The 13,207-nt window shown below is 37.2% G+C and overlaps 1 protein-coding gene across 2 annotated transcripts in view; it reads left to right on the top strand.

Moving 5' to 3' along the window:
- Window positions 1-12,826, top strand: part of ZNF644 (zinc finger protein 644) — a 130,227-nt gene extending 117,401 nt beyond the window's left edge. Inside the window, exon 9 of one of the 2 annotated variants that reach the window (XR_006383195.1) lies at window positions 12,062-12,826. The gene's annotated coding sequence lies outside the window, so the exon portion shown is untranslated. Of the gene's footprint in view, window positions 1-7,371; window positions 7,614-12,061 lie in introns of those variants that run through there. The other variant, XR_006383196.1, reaches the window with a different exon arrangement.
- The last annotated feature ends 381 nt before the right edge of the window (window positions 12,827-13,207 follow it).

Below are 13,207 nucleotides of genomic sequence, written 5' to 3'. Positions count from 1 at the left end.
CTATAATGAATATCTGTGTCTTTTCCTCCACCATCACAAGAACCTTAGCATGATTTACCTTCTTCCTATTCAGCAATGTGTATTTTTCAACCCTCCCAAGTTTGGCTTCCATATTTATTAAATTGTTTTATTTATTTAGAGAGATGGTATAAGTGGTGGGGGAAGGGATATAAGGAAAGGGAGAGAGAATTCCAAGCAGACTTCATGCTGAGCACAGAGCCCACGACCTTGAGATCATGACTTTAGCCGAAACCAAGAGTCAGATGATCAAGTGACTGAGCCACTAAGGTGCCCCAAATCTCTGTCCTTTAGTACACATCTTTTTACAGTCTATGTGAAGAATACATAAAGCCCTGTGTATTGAAGTACAGTGGGTGGGTTTGAATTTCCTTTTTGAGGCAGATTCCATTTGTCATCTCATAGTTTCTTATTAATCAAAATACACTCTCTTCTTTCCCAACACTGTTAAAGACTTTCACATTTTTTCTTTGTGTCAGTTTTTAGGGATCTTGACCCAAACTTCAGAAACTAATCCATAAATTATTGTGAATGTATAACTTTCCCAGTTCACCAAGATCACTTCTGCAGTGATTTTGTAGTCACTGGTAAACTTCAGTGTGTTGCACAGTCTATAAGACATGTAATTTACATGAAAGCCCTTTTTTGATTAATAGGAGAAAAGTTCATATAATTGGAGTAGTATATTATTTTCTTAAACCATTATGAAATCATGTTACAGCACATGGTATTTATGTTCAAAACAATGTTCTTTTTATCTGCCTCAACTCTTTTTTTCTACGTATAAGTCAGTCCTTTCAGAATATCAGAAGAGTGCTTCCTACTCACTGCAGTCACTAGATACATATTTTATAAAGATGCACAGAACAAAATAAGAAATGAAAGTATTTTATTTTTTTAGAAGTTAGTCTAAAATACAGATTTCTTTTTTAAGATTTTATTTTTTTAAGTAATCTCTAATCTCTATACCCAGCATACAACATGAACCCAAAAGCCCCCCCGAGATCAAGAGTTGCATGCTCTACCAACTAAACCAGCCAGTCGCCTCAGCACATGATTAAAATGAGTAAATTATTTACCCTGTGATTTAAATATTAAATTTTGCTTTTCAGTTTTTTTGTTTTCAGGTGACATTTATTGTTGCCCATTTTTCTCTCTTCAAAGTAACCAAGCTACTAATTTGAAACTTGTATTTTGATGCCATTTCAGAACCAAAACATTTACCAAGGGTGAAAAATGTGTGAATGTGGTTTACCAAGACTCCTGCTATCATTTTACATAGTATATTTAAGCCCTTTGAGTTCCAAATATTATAGATAAAGCTTATGAGACCTCACCCAGAAGGCCAATACAATAAGGACTTAAGGCCATTCACTGAGAAGATGGAGAGACTTATATTCTCTTATATATAACTTTAAAGGTCTATTTTCACTGTTAGATATCTGCTACTGCTCTGTTTCCTATTTTGACATAGAAGGCAAATGTCCTTAAGTCTGAAGCTAACGTGGCTGTTTGAATTGATGATTGGGAACTCTAGTAGAGTAGGTAGTCTAATGTGTGGTTTGGGACCCACACAGTTTAAAAGGAAGTTAATTCCTCACATAATTACTGCTATAATCACAGGGTTCTAAATGGTAATACAGGCACAACAGTAAATTTTACTTTATTTTCATGACCCATTTTCTGGATGATCCTCTGAATTGCCTAAAAACACATGCATTAAAATGTATTGTGTACAGTTAATGGTAAATGAATTAAGTTAGGGCTAACTTTATGTAAGATCTACCAGTATCTGGGGCGCCTGGGTGGCTCAGTGGATTGGGCCGCTGCCTTCGGCTCAGGTCATGATCTCAGTGTCCTGGGATCGAGCCCCACATCCGGCTCTTTGCTTGGCAGGAGCCTGCTTCTCTCTCTCTCTCTCTGCCTGACTCTCCGCCTGCTTGTGATCTCTCTCTCTGTCAAATGGATGAATGAAATCTTTTTAAAAAAAAAAAAAAAAAAAGATCTACCAGTATCCTTAATAAATTCCATATTTTATTTAACTTTTCAAAGGAAAGAAAGGTCTGATCCTATTTGTTCTTCATTGCCTCTTCTGGACTCCTCCCTCTGTCCTCCCTAAAACTCTCAGTTTTGAAGCTTGTCCTATCAGACGGCTCACTCCTCAGGCCCGTTGTAGCCATCCAGTGGTTCCCCCGGACACCACAGCCTCAAAGATTTTTAGCTCCTGGTCTGTCTCTGCAACACTATCTGTGTTCTAAATCTTGAAGATTTCAGTGTCTATGAGAACGTAACATTAGAGAAAGCTGCCAAAGAAGGTGAGGGAGTAAGTTACATAATTATCTTGGGGAGAAGTATAATGGGCTGAAGGAACAAGTGCAGATTCTGCAAGCGGAGCATGTCTGGTGTGCTGAAGGAACAGCAAGACCTTCATAATGGCTGGAGCAAAAAGCCAGGGACAAGGGAGGAGGTAAAGTCAGAGAAATAACAGAGCTGGGTCATATAGGGCCTCTATGCCGTTGTAAGGCATACATGATGATAAGATTTTTCTAACAAATTTATCCTTCACTCCATTTCAGTTCTCTGATAATGATGTCCTGAACCTTATGTGTATTTATAATTACAGCACCATCTTTTTTCTCGGTTCTAGTATTCCTATTCTGAATTACCATTTCTCGCATTCCAGTTTTACTTTCTGTTATACCCTGATTTCAGTAATTCTTGAACCCCACCAGGGCCTACAGTCCAGTGACCTTAATATCGTTTTTTATTGACTTAGCCTCTTCAAGCCTCCTTACTCTCACTTGCTCCCTTATGGAAATTATATCCATTAGTCCTTCATCAAGACCACGCTGTTGTAATCACTTATCCCTTGTGCCTCTGTCACTTTGTGTACTCTGTTGAGAAAATCTCAACCCCAGCTAACCCAGCTCTCCACACTTAGCTTTTCTCCCATGTTAAAAAAATTGTTTTTAGTAAAGACTTTTGGCCTCCTCTATCCTTTCCAGCTACCATCCATTGCTATTTTTCCTTCTTAAAGCAAAACTTCTGTCAAAGCTTTGTATATAATGATCATGATAACAGATAACAGTAAATAACATTTTATTAAGCACTTGCAACGTGCCAGGCATTGTTCCAAATACTTTATATATAATAATCTTATTTTATTCTCATAACAATTAAATGAAGTAAAAAAATACCAATTTTTACAATGAGAAAAAGACATGAAGAACTTATTTTCCTAGCTACTCATTGGCAAATAGTGAAGCTGGAATTAAAATCCAGGCAGTCTGTCATCAGAGCCCATGCTAGCCCAAAGCGAAGTGTTCTAAATCTCATTTCTCAGACACATTAGCAGCATACTCCAGGTTCCAAGAGTGAGCATACCCTACCCCAATCGTCATTCCTCAGGAGCAGTAGTGTAACAGGTTCTGTTTGCAAAGCCATGGTGTTGTACGGTGGAGCTTTTCATGTAACCTGAAGGTTAAAATTGATTTCTTCTGGGCACCCAGGTGCCTGTTAGTTAAGTATCTGCCTACAACTCAGGTCATGATTTCAGGATCCTTGGGATTGAACTTCCCCATCCAGCTCTCTGCTCAGTGGGGAGTCTGCTTCTTTCCCTTTGCCACTCCACCTACTTGTGCTCTCTCACTCTCTCTGTCAAACAAACAAAAATCTTTAATTAAAAATGATTTCTTCGGGGTGCCTAGGTGGCTCAGTGGTTTAAAGCCTCTGCTTTCGGCTCAGGTCATGATCTCAGGGTCCTGGGATAGAGCCCCACATCGGGCTCTCTGCTCAGCAGGGAGCCTGCTTCCTCCTCTCTCTCTCTCTCTCTCTCTCTCTCTCTGCCTGCCTCTCTGCTACTTGTGATCTCTGTCTGTCAAATAAATAAACAAAATCTTTTTTTTAAAAAAATTATTTCTTCTAAGTGAAGGACTCTTTTTCTCCCATGTAACCTTTTAACTTTAGTCTTTTTGGTTTCCTTGTGCTTTGCATTTCCCTCTTACTTCTCCTGTCAGTTCATTGGTAAGGGGTTCAAGGCTGCCTCTCTGTTTAGTAGAAGCTCATTTCATAGTGTGCCAAATAGGGGCCAGATTAGGGTCCAGGGTAAAGAAGTTTTATAGGAAAGACTTTTCTGATCCTGATCTCTAGTTAAGGAAAAAAAAAAATCCCTGAGCTGAATCAGATTAATAATAAACAGGTTTTTTTTGTTGAATTGTCCTCTGCAGTTGCTGCTTTGGAATCTGTGGTGTCAATAGATGGCATTTAAAAAAAAAAAAAAAAAATCAGGGACTTTGCACTATTTATCAAAGAGTAGGGAAAAAAAACTAATAACATGATTTTAAACTCATCAATTGGAGAGTTATCTTTAAAACCTAGTCTAATATTCCTAGAAAACTTCTTACTCAATTAATCCATTATTAATTTGTCACTTCTTTATTTTTATCATCTTTAGGAAAAGAGAAATTCAGTTAAACATTTAATATATTTTTAAAGTAACTACTGATACAGAAAATTTCAGGTAGTAAATCCTCAAAATCAGTTTTTAAGTTTTAAGAACAAGAAAACATCAGCTAACTGCCTAACATCATTCTAGCTGACTAACCTCATTCTCATTGGCAGGGGCATGTGCCCTTTCCTAAACAACTGCTGGCAAAGAGAAGGGATTTCTATGATTGGCTTTTTTGTTTTCTGGTTGAAAGAGGTTGTAGAGTCACCAACCATCCTGAAGAAGAGTGGTTGGTTTTTTTGGTTCCTTTTTGGAAGTTAATCTTTATATATTTTAAATCTCTCACTGTAAAGAGCAATCAAGCTTTTCCTAGCTATGTTGTTGTCCCTCACACCCACCCTGTCTACCCCATTGTAGTGTATATAATCGTATATAATTCTGCCTTCCCATAGCCACATGTTTTAATTATATTCAGCTTGCAAAAATGTTAAAATTTTACTCACAGTGAATGATCTAATCTGTTTGCTAATATGAAACCACTAAAAGAGAATATAAAAGAGCTGACCTATAAACAACCATGGCACAATGAAGTTCTAAACATTACCCAAGTGATTACTTTTGATTGTGGAGGTTTTATTTCTCAGAAAACCTAAAGCTGAATAATTTTGCCAAACCAGCCTAAACTTGATGAACAAATTCCATTGGCCCTTTAAGACTGATATCTGAGCCAGTTATCTCTTCAGTTCTAAAAAAATATATTTAATTTGATAGAGATTTAGCTTAAGAGTTTGAAATCCTACATGCTTTTGGATGAGTTGATCCCTTTTATTAGACATCTATCTGCCTTAGGACTTGGATCTAATTACTTCTTGTGAATAAACTATTTTCATATAGATGGTTTAAAGAAAAGCAATATTATCAAGGATTGTGAAGATGAGGAATATAAGTTTAACAATCTAAAAACCCAGGGTTTTGCTGTGATGTATCCAGTTGTACCTGTGTTGGATGTTGCCACTTCCTGCTGCTGGAAAAGGCCTTTTATGTGTGTTCAGTGTAAACACTAATCCTTACAGCAAGTCCTTCAGGTTAATGCCAATAGTGTGCCATGAGGACAAAATCATATTTATAGTATGCCATACTCCAGAGGGATTATGTATTGAGCAGGAGCTGTAGAGAACATGAGAGGTTTGACAAGGCTGAGCAAGTCAGAGTCTAATTTCTGCAAGCAGAAATCAGAGAGTAGAACTAGCACTAGAGAGTATTAGGACTCAGATTTCAGTTTAGAGCAGTTTCAGACTCAACCCAATGGGTATGCAAAGAGCCAAACTTCAGGGAAAAAGAACAAAAGTCTTTGTTTCTTTATGTGGATTTAGGGAAAAAAACAAAACGGTGTTAAAATTCATACAGGAGGGAAGAGGACTTCTGATTCAGTAGTACCTCTGTTTGCTCTGTCCTTGCCATCAATTTTCACATTACTGCTTTCTCTGGTACTGTCAGAAATACCCAAATGACAAATACAACTTTAGTTGACTTTTTTTAATTGAATAAATACAACTTTTTCCCCCTGATCATAGAAAGAAGAAAATTTCACAGATAGGAGACCTTTTTCCATGGTTTTTAAAAAAAAAAAAAAAAAGGAAAGTGGGGATGAGGTGGACAAGGACGGGGATGATGTTGATAAAAGCATTTTGAAGTTTAGTGGCTATTGGGGGAGGAAGTTGGAAGTAGTGGAAAGAATACTAAAGCAAGTATTGTAACTTGATTTTTAGGTCTGGGTTGTTCCTTTAGCCAAACATAAGACTGAATTCATATTGACTTTAGTTTCTCTATTGGTAGGAAGTGGCCAATATGATCTCTTGTCCTTCTGCCTCTAAAATTCTGTAATTACAACAGCAGGTGTCTGTGCTAACGCTAATAAAATAGACTGAATAGGATCAAGAATATGAAAAAACATATTGAATAAGTATCCTTTTATAATTAAATTTATGCTTAATTAGAATAAGTTTATATAACAAAACTTTTTTTCCAGAACCTCTGTACTTCAGAAAGAGTTCATTTTGACAAAGAAAAGGCAGAACTGATAAGCCTGTCATATTGCCACATGGAGGCTAACAGTTAGACATAAAGCCAAACAAAATCACAAGGAGAGCCATAAATAAAAGAGAGTCTTAATGTGATTTAAATACCGTGACTGAGTTGCATTCAGTGTCAGCCTGGTCACCAAGTCCAATGCGACATCATTCTCTATAGAGATGTATTCTAGCAAAAGACTTCTGCATCCGCCATCTGGCCCCTGACTCAGGGAGCACATCTCACTGAATGACATAACCCAGTGGGATGCACCAAATTTGCTTAAACATGAGCACATCCTCTTCTCATAACAAAGGCTGACTATGACCCTAATTTTATATTCTATAAATTGTCTTCTGGGGAGGCCCGTAAACGTTTACTGGTCTTGTTTGCATTGTCACAGTCACAATTTCAAGAAATATTATAAATTTCAGCTTCAGTTGAGAAGCAAATTAGATGTGCTTTAAATTTAAAAATTCATTCTTTATGTGATTAAAATACAGAAGTAAAAGAGAACTAAACTGTTTGTGACTAGACAGTCTGACTTTCCAAACAGAAGAGTGTGGGCAGAGTTCCAAAAATTAGTTTCTGTTCTCTATCACAACCTTCAGATGAGCTTTACTCAAGAGAAATGTCTCTGGAGTGCTGATGTTTTAGTTTATACCTTAAACTCTGATTTCAGGCATGTTCCAGAGTAAAGGCAATCATATCCAGTATTTCCTGTTTCTAAGACAGGCTCTGCCTGGCTTTTTTTACTCTGTATTACTTTAGAAGTATCTTACACTTCTGAAGGAACAGTATGATTTGTCTAAATGAAAAGTATTTTTTCCTTTCAGTACATCTTTGGTACATGTAGAGTCTGATGTGAGCCTGAACCCATGACCCTGAGATCACGACCTGAGCTGAAACCAAGAGTCGGTAGTTTAACTGCACCACCCAGGTACCCTTCACTCTACTTTCTAATTAACACTTTATATGAAAATTAGCATTAGCATTTATGAATACTTCTTCCATCTCTTATCAGTTTAAACTTATAAAAAAGTTTTTTGGGTTTTTTTTTGTTTTTGTTTTTTTAAATTCCAGTTAATTGGGGCACCTGGTTGGTTCAGTTGATTAAGCATCTGCCTTTGGCTCAGGTCATGATAACATTTTCTCAAGTTTCAAGAATTGACCTGAATAATTATGGAGACAAATGATAGTGGAGTCACTATCATGAAGGGTAGTGAAGTGAATGAAGATTGCAAGAGAGCATCATAATGTTGAGATTGTCAGATGTCCAGTCAAGTAGACCTGCTAACCTGTAAAACTGCTGAGATTAGTATAGGGAGAAGAAATCTTAATTTATAAACTCATTTAAAAATAAAAGCAATAGGCTGGATAATAGCAGTTTTAATATTTTTTAAGAATCAAGCCTGTTCAGCCAGTCGATAATACTAGATCCTAAGCTTCTGTCTTGAATGTATGCTCTACCTGATTATTAAAGGCCATTATATGGAAGATGTGGACCAGCTATTCTTTCTCCCCTGAGTTCAAACAGTAAGAAATGGGCATACTCTTTAGTGTGAAGGATTTGGGCAAAGAATGAGAAAGAATATTGTGAATTGAAGTGCATTCCTGAGAGAATTTTATTCTATGGAAGTCTTTTAAAAGTCATTACTATCACTCAAGATACTTTAGTCTGTCTGTGACATACATAGGTAGCCCTGCAATAAGAGATGTGAATAATTACACAAGAATTAGAATGTCTTTGAGTTGGGGAGTATTTAGCCCAAACACCTAATAACACGAGAGAGAGGGGCACCTCTCTGGCTCAGTGGGTTAAAGCCTCTACCTTCAGCTCAGGTCATGGTCCCAGGGTCCTGGGATCAAGCCCCTCATCTCATCAGGCTCCCTGCTCAGTAGGGAGCCTGCTTCCCCCTCTCTCTCTCTGTTTGCCTCTCTGCCTTGTGATCTCTGTCTGTCAAATAAATAAAATCTTAAAAAAAATAATAATAACATGAGAGAAACGTGGAAATACATACCCACAAAAATAGGGTGGGGTGTGTCTGGGTGGCTCAGTTGGTTAAGCAACTGCCTTCAGCCCAGGTCATGATCCCAGGGTTCTGGGATCAAGTCCCACATCTGGGATCTCTGCTCAGCAGGGAGCCTGCTTCTCCCTCTCCCTCTGCCTGTTGTTCCCCCTGCTTGTGTGTGCACGCTTATGCACTCGTTTGCTCTCTCTGTCAAAATCTTTTTTAAAAGTTTTTTTTTTTTTTAATTAAAAAAAAGACATGTACGGATCAACATATTGACAGTACTGAGCTAATTAAACTCTTTGGAAATGTTCTAACTGCTTTTGGAAAGCAAAGAAGTCTTCATTTTTAGCGTTGTCAGTTGACATAGTTTTGAATTGAGTCCGATTCTCATTGGCATCTATGATTTATGTATACAGTTATACATAAAATGGAACAGCCGTTTCCTGGATAAAATTTTCAAACAAACATTTGGCATCAATGGAATATTTTTATCACACTGTCAGTGTTTTTCATCAAATGGCGTTTGACTTCCAGAAGATTCAGGCTGTTCTTAGAGGCTCTGAGAACTCTAGGGTATTAGATGAATACCAGGTACATTACAATGAGGGCTTGGACCTGGGGAACTGGAATTCTGAGAACTAGGATGCCTGACCAAGATTGAACTGTCTGTTTTTGCTGGTATAGACCCAGGAAGATACCGATAGCATTTTAGATTGAAAATTTTCAACCTCATTCAAACAGCCTGTTAAAAGCCACATTCTCTTGTATCTATAAAATTAATAGAGTTTGTGTAAGAATATGTTCAAGATTTAGTTCTGTGCAGTAGTGTGCTGGTAAGTGTTTTACTGTCTGGTTTTCCAGGCAAGGAGTGTGTGGTTTTGGGGGTGGAGGAGTGGAAGTGGGGTTGGTAAGCAGGTGTCTGATTTTTGACATTTGCCAATTTCTGTGATGTAAATAACCCCCACCATGCAGTTGCAAGCTACCAAAATGATACCACTGAAGCAAAGTTGGGAAGAGGTACACAGTTGCCTCTTGCACATGAGTGGTCCTATGTCAGGTATACAGTAAAACACCAAAGTTCAGAAACCTCACTTTGTGTCATTCAGTGACAGCCACCATTGTCATTATGAAGTAGAACTTCTCACTCCCACCTTGTGGCAAATGAAATATAAAAGGCATGCCTAACAAACACCTGGCTTCTCCAACTGAGAGCTGTGATTTTTAAATCCTACTGAAGACTATATTATGTAACAGAAGATTCCCCCATGATACTGGTCTTTGTAGTAATATCACCCAGTCCTGTGTATGTTCTCACTGCTATAAACAGCAAACGAAATGCTTATAGGTCAACAGAACTGGTTCTTAGAAGCAGTAAGCACAGCCTTCAGAATAGAAAAATCATTTGGAGGCAGGTTTATAGTATTTTTGGTGGATTTTATTATTTTTGGTGTTAAAAAGACTTAATGCACTGAGAAACAGTGTTTACCTTTCATTAAAAGCCTGGCTAGAAACACATTTCATTGCAGTTCAAGAATTTCTCAATTTGCTTATTTTTGGAAACAGTAGAGCCATTATATTAACATAACAGTTTATGGCCACTACCTCCTTACTTCATTCTCAGACCTTCACATACCTTTATAACCCCAGCATAAATTTTATCTCGTATCTTAAGTCTCTCTGTGAAAGACTTTTTGTAAAACAGAATGGCATTAACTTCCTCAGTGCCAGAATTCCCAAATGCCTCGGGTTCCTGACCATAAAACAATTGGATTGTTTCCAAAACAATTGGAAAATCTAGTTGCTTTAACATTTACTTAAGAATTCCTGCTTTTTGTATTTAAAAGACAAAACTATTTAGCAAAAATCCTCCTGAACCTTCAGAGAGAAAGCAAATGGATTCTTAGAACACAGTCATTCCAATCCTGGCATGGTTAATATTCATTCTGAACTGATAGTATTCAGGATAACACTTAAATTGCTATTTACAGTGAACTTTCACATGGATATCCTCCCCATTACACAATACTGAATAACACTGGTAACATGAAATGTCAACTGTCCAGTCTCAGAGCCCCTGCCAATAATTAATATGTATTTATTCAATAAGTAGGTGATAGGTGCTTTCTGTGGTGAGCCATTGTGGAATCTGTCAAAATGAATTACGACCAGTCCATTAGTATTTGACTTAAGCTGGGCAGGGTGTAGAAATGCTCACACATATTTATATTACATGAAATTTTTATTTTATCACTGGAAGAGAATTTAAACTCAAATAGGTCATCACCATGGCCCTAATAAAATTTTTGTTGTTAGATTGGTTGTTTTCTTTTTTTGGCTAATTGTTTAATGTAAATAATAATCATAGTTGATGAATACCTCAATAAGTCAATGAGTTTTATATACCACACATCTAAGGTCATTCTCCAGATTTACTTTTTCATTGAATTCTTGCCCGACAGTAACAATTAATTACTTAATTACTGTGAGTTAGCAGAGCTATTCTGCATTGCTGTTGGCTAATGAATCCAGTTCATTGGCTGGTTCTGAAAGGGCTGACATAACATGTCACTGATAGAGTAGAAGAGGATGGGAAGAAGGATGAAGAGGAAAGCAAACTCTAGTCAATATATGAAGTCACACTAACACAACATCACAATCTGTGCCCAAGGAAGAGATGAAATAACATACAGAAGTCCTCCTGATCATTTGCCTTAACATTACATTTTTATTCTCCTCTGATATTAAGAAAAAAAAAATAGTAGTAGCATGATATTTCTGAAACTATTATTTATAAGTTGTATTTTGGGAGAAATTGAAATAAGTTTCATGGGATAAAGAAAAGATGAGGGAAATCTTGATAAATTAAATATTAAGTTGGGGTGGACCAGGGTGAAAGCATCAGAAGGTAAGTAGAAATACAGAAGTAAATTGGGTGTTTCTACCAAGTGCTGATCCATTTATCTAATTCTTATTCACAGTATAATTAGGTGGAACCATGTGAAATTGCTGATATTCAGCCATTTTTGACCTACAGAAATGGTCATGGGTGTTGTTCAACTTTATAATTAACTATGAACTATTGGAAACAAGGTAAATTTGTAAAATACATAAAAAAGCACATTGAACTATCCCATGGCTTCTAATAGTAGGGAACTAGAAAAACAATCCAGAAAAAAAGTTTTTAAATGCTGTAGTCAACTCTGTAGCCTCAAATATATGGACTTTTAATCCAAAATACTCTCCATTTACTTGGGGAAGGTTTGAGAAAGCTACATGTTTGCAAGGATTGCAAGCTAGTTAAGCAGACATTTTCTATTAGCTCCAAAGGAATGTAACACCAAACAGTGTTTTTCATTTTTAAGAATCTGGAGGACGGTAACTTTAGAAAAGATCAACAACTGTCACATGCTGGTGAGTATTAGCCAGTCTTTCTGCAGTGACCATGCAAAACTTCCTCAGCTTTGGAGTCTCCCACCCACAATGTAACTTTGACCTGTGTTGCTGTTCACAGGTCCTCCACCATCCTATAGCAGGAGAGTGAATGGGGGTCTTCAAGCAAGCATTCGGGCCTGGTTGTGCCAGCTTTGCCCTGGCCCACCCCTGGCCACAAGTAGGATGTGGACTCTGAAGAGAACCACCAGCGTGTTATTCTTGCCACTTCTCATCCATTGTTTCTGGGTCATTTGAGACCAGCTTTGTGTTTTTTAACAGATCTTAATATGTATGTATATATATTAATATATACATTTGTATATGTTTATAAAATACTGTATGTATATGTATATATAATGGAATATCATCTAACCTTAAAAAGGAGATCCTGCCATCTGCAACAACATAGATGAACCTGGAGGACGTTATGCCAAGTGAAATAAGCCAGACACAGAAAGAAAACCACTGCATAACCTTATTATATGTGGATCCTAAAAAAGGTTGGATACATAGAAGTGGAAAGTAGAATGGTCTTTACCAAGTGGGGAAAATGGGGAGATGTTGGTCAAAGGGTATGAAATTGTAGTCCCATAGGATCAGTAAGTCTGGAAAGCTAATGTACAAGGTGATAACTATAGCTCTTAATACTGTAGTAAATACTGGAAATTTGCTCAGAATGTAGATTTCAGGTGCTCTGACCACAAAAAAAATAACTATATGTAGACATGGGTATGTTAATTCACTTGACTCTAATAATCATGTCACTATGTGTATGTATGTCAAAACACCAAGTTGTACACCTTAAATATATACAATTTTTACTGAATAAATGATAAAACCATAACATTGTTTTTAGCCTTGAAACTGCAGTTTGAGCAGGGCTCAGTAGGGGAATACTCAGTCCTCTCCTAGTAACTGTTAACTAGGGCTGCTCAATGGCAAATGTGCCAAAAACTCATTAATTCATATGACTGGTGGTTACTACTGGCTGTCAGCTTGGACTTTAGCTGGGCTTTTTCTTGAACATAATCATATAGCCCTTCTGTATGTTCTGGGCATTCTCCCAGAATGGTGACTGTCCTCACTATCACTCATTCCAAGAATAAGTGTCTCAAGAAAAAGCTGGGTGGAAATAGTATCACCTTTTCTAACTGCAGTTTAGCTGCAGCCTGAAAATAACAGCCCACATTCTAGGTACCTTGGGGAGCAGAGTGGACTCTATTCA

This window comes from Neovison vison, chromosome 2 (genome assembly GCF_020171115.1).
Source record: "Neovison vison isolate M4711 chromosome 2, ASM_NN_V1, whole genome shotgun sequence".
In the NCBI taxonomy this organism is placed as follows: domain Eukaryota; kingdom Metazoa; phylum Chordata; class Mammalia; order Carnivora; family Mustelidae; genus Neogale; species Neogale vison.
Note: the sequence above shows the minus strand (reverse complement) of the source record. Positions and strands in the feature narration are given on the sequence as shown.